Below are 6,144 nucleotides of genomic sequence, written 5' to 3' on the forward strand. Positions count from 1 at the left end.
ACATAAATGACATGTAGAGTGGCCAGGTGATCGCACTCAGTCACACACACGACAAGAGCTACGATGGAATTGGGTCACAGCACAAATTACCCAAGACTTTTCCCTTTGTTTTTTTGTTTGTTTGTTTGTTTTGTTTTGTTTTTGGCCAGTCCTGGGGCTTGGACTCAGGGCCTGAGCACTGTCCCTGGCTTCTTTTTGCTCAAGGCTAGCACCCTGCCACTTGAGCCACAGCGCCACTTCTGGCCGTTTTCTGTATATGTGGTGCTGGGGAATTGAACCCAGGGCCTCATGTATACGAGGCACACACTCTTGCCACTAGGCCATATCCCCAGCTCCCAGACTTTTCCCTTTGTTTCAGGGGAATCTTCTGCTATTTATCTACTTTTGACATAAGTCTCATTTTTGTGTTGTTGTTGTTATTGTTGTTGTTGTTTTTATCCACAACCAGTTTAAAAACATCTATTTATATCCTGATCATTCTTAAGCTCTCATGACTAGCAAGAGACAGAAGACAGAAGATGGCAAACATGGGTTGTCAATGGGGAAATCACCTAGTTCTTCTTGAGTTGAAATGATGAACTGTGGTCTCCGACCCCCTGGCAGATATTCAGATTGTGGCAGAACTTCTTAATAAGACATGGTTATCAAGCAGAGTACTGTGCACTCACCAGCAATGTGGATTCAGAAACTGGAAGAAGGCTCAAGAATCTGGATCTTTTTCATTCATTCCCCAACGGTTTCAGAATGGCCTAGGGAATCTTCTTTTAAAGGATGTGGGTTGTTTTTTTCTTTTTTGGAGTAAGAGGCATGGGAAAAACCGCGGGAAGGCCCTTAAAATTGTATTTTAAAACTTGGACATCCAGAGGGGCCTGTGCTTTGTTCAGAGACAAGGACCCATGTAGGTTTGCTCATATACTCAGAGGTGCGCAGGCCCCTGGTGGGGAGGGAGTTTGAATGTGTCCCCATGGGTTCATGTTTGGAAACTGATGTGGTCATGCTGGGAGTTGGTGGCACTTTTCAGAGGTGGAGCTTAGGGGGTGCTGTTAGGCCACTGAGGATAATGATCTTAGGAGAGACGTAGTCGTCTCCCCGTGGGACCCCAGTAAAATCCTGTGAGGGAGGTTATTGTAAAGGAGTAAGAACCAAGCACCAATGGCTTAGGCCTGTAATCTTAGCCACTTAGGAGGCTGAGATCTAATGATGGAAGTTCAAAGCCAGCCAGGTATAAGTCCATGAGATTCTTCTCCCCAATTAATGACCCCCCCCCAAAAAAAGCTGGAAATGGAGCTGTGGCTCATGCGTTATTGCACCATTCTTGAGAGAAAGGCCTAAGGGACGGTGCCCAGGTCCTGAGTTCAAGTCTCAGGATTGGTATACACACACACACACACACACACACACACACACACACACACACACATTAAGACTGTCCCCTCCTCCTCTGGCTTCTTAAATGGGATGTCTTCCTCCTTCACATTCTCCCATCACTGCAATGCTAGCCACTGAGGGCTGCCAGTACCATGCCCTTACCACTCTAGAACAGCGAGCTAACTGAACTGCTCACCCAGACTCAAGCATTTGGTTACAGCATCATAAAATGGACTACACATTATAAACCCCAGTCTCAGATCCCTGTAAAATGAAGCTAATGAGAAGATTTCAAATTCTACAGGGCGGAGTTTGTTAACTTCTCTCCATTTCCAGTGTCACATTGCTTCCTGAAATCTATTTCCGGCCCCCCAGAGGTGTGTCCCTGACACTGAGTAACTTCTGGACAGAAGGAATGGCCGATGACCGTTTCTCTGCTACTCTGTCTTCACTATTGAAACGGTGATTCGAAGGGGGGAAGCCTGTCTCAAATCAGCGACTGGCGTCTTTCTGCTTTGTTGGAGTAAGATGCTCTGGCAACTGGAGCCACAGGTATCATTGCAGGTTTGTGCACTTGGCAGCCTTTGATGGAAGAGTCACAGCTCTTACACCGCTGTCATGGCTCCTGCTGTCATTTGCTGGCTTTCTTCTCTGTCATTGCCAGAGGCCCCATCTCATCACGTAGGTGAGGTCTCGCTAAAGCAGGCCTCCTTCAAAAAATATTTTTAATATGAAAAAGGAAAATAAGATGAAATGAGAATTTAACAAGTGAAATGTAGGGTGTGTCACCATAGTGCCTCTTCTTAGTAAAACAGGATTCTTGATTTTTTAAAACCGATGAATTCACTCACCCATGCGGTCATTCCTTTATGGGATACATGGTGAGTGTTGAGTCCTTAAAATGTGTATTGAGTGAGCATCCAGACAGAAGCAGAGGCGCCAGCATTTTAAACAGAGACACCTTGATTTAGGGGATTGGTGACAGAAGGGTTGGAAGAAGTAGAGTGGCTAAAGTTAAAACATTAGCCCTACCAAATGCTGGCAAGGATGTGCAGAACTGGAATTCTTGCACATTGCTGGAAGAAATTTTAAATGATACTTCTTTGGGGAATTGTTTGATTTTTTTTTTTTTTTTTTTGGCCAGTCCTAGGCCTTGGACTCAGGGCCTGAGCACTGTCCCTGGCTTCTTCCTGCTCAAGGCTAGCACTCTGCCACTTGAGCCACAGTGCCGCTTCTGGCCGTTTTCTGTATATGTGGTGCTGGGGAATCGAACCTAGGGCCTCGTGTATCCGAGGCAGGCACTCTTGCCACTAGGCTATATCCCCAGCCCGAATTGTTTGATTTTTTAAAAAAAATAATTTTTAGACAACTAGCTACCACATGGTCCAGACAGTCTAAACCTAGGCCTTTACTCAAGAGTAATAAAAGCAGATCTTCATACAAAGACTTAATACAAATGCCCGTGAAATCTTAATTTAAAACATCTCAATGGCAGAAACCCCAATGTTTATCAAGAAGTAAATGGGGAAAAAGAAACCCCTGAGACATACGATGGGATACTAGTCAGTAATAAAAGAGAATGAACTGTATAGCGGTGGTTCCTACCTGTAATCCAAGCTACTCAGGAGCCTGAGAGCTGAGGCTCACAGTTCAAAGCCAGCCTGTGCAGGAAAGTCTATGAAACTCATCTCCAGTCAATCACTAAAGACCCAGAAGTGGAGGCGTGGTCAAGCCCCAGCCTTGCCCTGGTTCTAAGTTCAAGCCCCAGTATCAGCATGTAGGGGTACGTGGGGGGAGAGGATGAATAAATGAATATGCAGCAGTAATGAATATGCAGCAGTATGGATCAGGCTAATTATGCAGAATGGAATAATTCTGAAAAATTCAAAAAGAGGTATAATAGACTATTGGATTCCACTTGCATACAATTCTAGAAAATGTCTTTTGCAATGACAGAAATCAAATAAGCATAAGCACTCAGAGCAGATGTTAGAGTAAATTAGACTTTGCCAGAAAACCATTCAGACATCCAGGTACAAGGAACAAAGGACAAGTTTGTTGCCAGCAAAGGGACCAGCAGACTCCTCACAAGAGAGAAGCGAGAAGAAGTGCAGGCTGTCGTATTGGGTGGGTGACCTTGATAACCTCGGAGGTTTGGGAGATCTTGCTGCCGTGTATGGATAACTGTAAGGGGTCCTGTAGGAATTACCTTATAAGAAGGGGGTTTGTACGGCCGTATTTGGCTGATGTGAATCCAGGCCTCTATTTCCTTTGATTTAATTGCTGTGGGGGTGGTCAGGATTACCTTGTGAGGGCCTGTTCATTTAGGCTGTAGTTCCCTGAAGAGGTAGGGGATGTAGAGTGAGATGAGGCTAGATCTACCAAGTCTTCCACCTCAAAAGGGCCGTGGCAGTCACTCCTGGAGAGGGGGCTCTAGGAATCTACATATTTCCAGAAAGCTGCTCAGACATGGACAGGGACTCGCACCAAGCCCTTCCCGGGTGGCTCTAACATCTCCAGCCCTTTGATCATTATGAAAGAGGATACAGACTCTCCCTGGCTACTTCCAGCTGGCAAGGAGTGTAGAGCCTGGGGGTAAAAGGCAGAGATATGGTCCCCTCTGGGAGAAACCAATAAGCAGCAGCTGACCCAGGGTGGTAGATGTGAGTCCCTGGATTAAGTCTGGAAGAAGACTCATGAGGCAGGGGCTGGGCAATCATAAGAATATTGAGAGCGCACAAATGGCCAAAGGAAGGCTTTGGGGCAGAAAATTAAAAATTGGATGACTTGGTTAGATCAGCTAGTTCTTATCTCCTGCATTCCAGACTATCCTGGAGTTGGTGGAAAATGTCTCAGACATCTGGCAACTAGGTAGGGCAGGGCATGTTAGACTGGCAAGCCTTTAGAAGCTGGGGCTGCGTTGTGGTGGTTAAGGGGCTTGGCGGGAGGCCTCGGTAGATCTCTGGATTACCGAGTATGTATGGGAGACCCAGAAAGCTGCCAAGGCTAACAGCCCTGAGTATAAGACTCACTGTAGATACAAATAGCAGTTAACAAAGGCAAGAATGTAAGTTCCTGTCCAGCTAGCTGGCCACTGTCCCTGAGTACTTCCCGATTTCAACCTCCCAAGTAGCTAGGATTACAGGTGTGATCTACCAAGCCCTCCTTGGTGGACTGTTCTTGACAAAGGAAAGGAAATATGAACAGGTAAAGGTACATACTTCTCAGTTCATGGATCTTGTCTGTCAGCACAACCATGCCTCCTGTGGTCATGTAGCTCTCCTATCTCCTGTCACTGTACAGCCCAGAATGCAAGCAGAGGTAAAGGCCAAGAGAACACTCAGGATGCAGGCTTAGAGGTGGACAGACAAGAAAGTCTGTGTCAGATGGGTGGGGACAGTGTTAGCCAATAGGGGAGGCTGGTCTTTTCTACCAGAAACAACTTTGGGGATTTAACAGCTAGAGTCTGAAATAAGCCTCTCTAAGAATACCGGATAGACAGATAGAATATGCTACCCCAAGATACATAACTGCAGGAGATCAACATATGCTACTCCAAATTATGGTTCTCTTTTTTTTGTAAGGATTATTTTGAGTGAATTATTTTGGGAAACAGCAGGCATAGAAGAAGCACTGAAAACAGGTAGAATTTATCTGTTTGTAAGAGGAACTCAGATCTAAAACCAAAATCTCCACTGAAAAGGTATTTCTCTGCCTGAAGCCAAAGAGTCAGAGGCTGACTGTCTCACATGGATGGAAGAACAAGGGAAAACTTCCCACAAGTCTGGGCCCCTTACTAAGGATGCCGATTTCATTTATGAAGGCAGATTCGTCATTATTTAATTAGCACCAACAGTTCATCTCTTTTAGTACTGTGGTAATAAGAATTTTGTTTCAACCTGAGTTAAGTTTCAACATCCATCCATCATTCAAATAGCTCCATATTCTTAGACTTCCACTTGATTTTCTCTTATTAATTTGTCTTTCTATAGAGGAGTCTCAACTAAGAGGAAATCAAACTACTATTTTTTTCCTCTCGCAGTTTAATTTATTTGGGACCAAAGAGTTCTTGAAGGACATAATGTCCTGCTGAGTTGTACTTTGAACAGAGAAACTATCATTGATTTAGAAATTATATTTTTATACCTTACAGATTACTGTTCGGTTTCCTGAAAGCCTGCTGAGTTTTAACCTAATAACAACTTTAAAAATGGAAGCTGATTTCATGTGGAAGGTAGAGAGGCCTTTTAGTTTAGTTCTCTGGCATATTCTTGTTTCAAATGATCTGGGAACTCGACATGGTGAGTTCATCTATTCAAAAGTTATATTCAATTAGCTTGGCGTTCACAAATTTACTGTTATAACCCTTGCAAGAATGCCTCATGAATGAAACACATTAGAAAAACAACTGACATGAAATAAAGGAATTACCTTTTATATATGTAAGATTATATGCTCAAAGAGTATTTCTAAGTTTATTATGTTTCTTAAAATTTAGTTTTTGTTAGGTGCTGATGCCTCATGCTTGTAATCTTAGCTATTCAGTAGGCTGAGATCTGAGGATTGCTGTTCAAGGCCAGCCTGGGCAGAAGAGTCTCCTTCTTACCTCCAATTAATCACCAAAAAGCCAGAAATGGAGCTTGATTCCGGTGGTAGGGCACCAGCCTTGATTGAAAAAGCCAAGTGAGAGTGTGAAGCCTAGCTCTTTCTCTCTCTCTCTCTCTCTCCCTCTCTCCCCCTCTCTCTCTCACACACATATGCAGAAAGTAATTAATA

Source organism: Perognathus longimembris, chromosome 8 (genome assembly GCF_023159225.1).
Source record: "Perognathus longimembris pacificus isolate PPM17 chromosome 8, ASM2315922v1, whole genome shotgun sequence".
Taxonomy (NCBI): domain Eukaryota; kingdom Metazoa; phylum Chordata; class Mammalia; order Rodentia; family Heteromyidae; genus Perognathus; species Perognathus longimembris.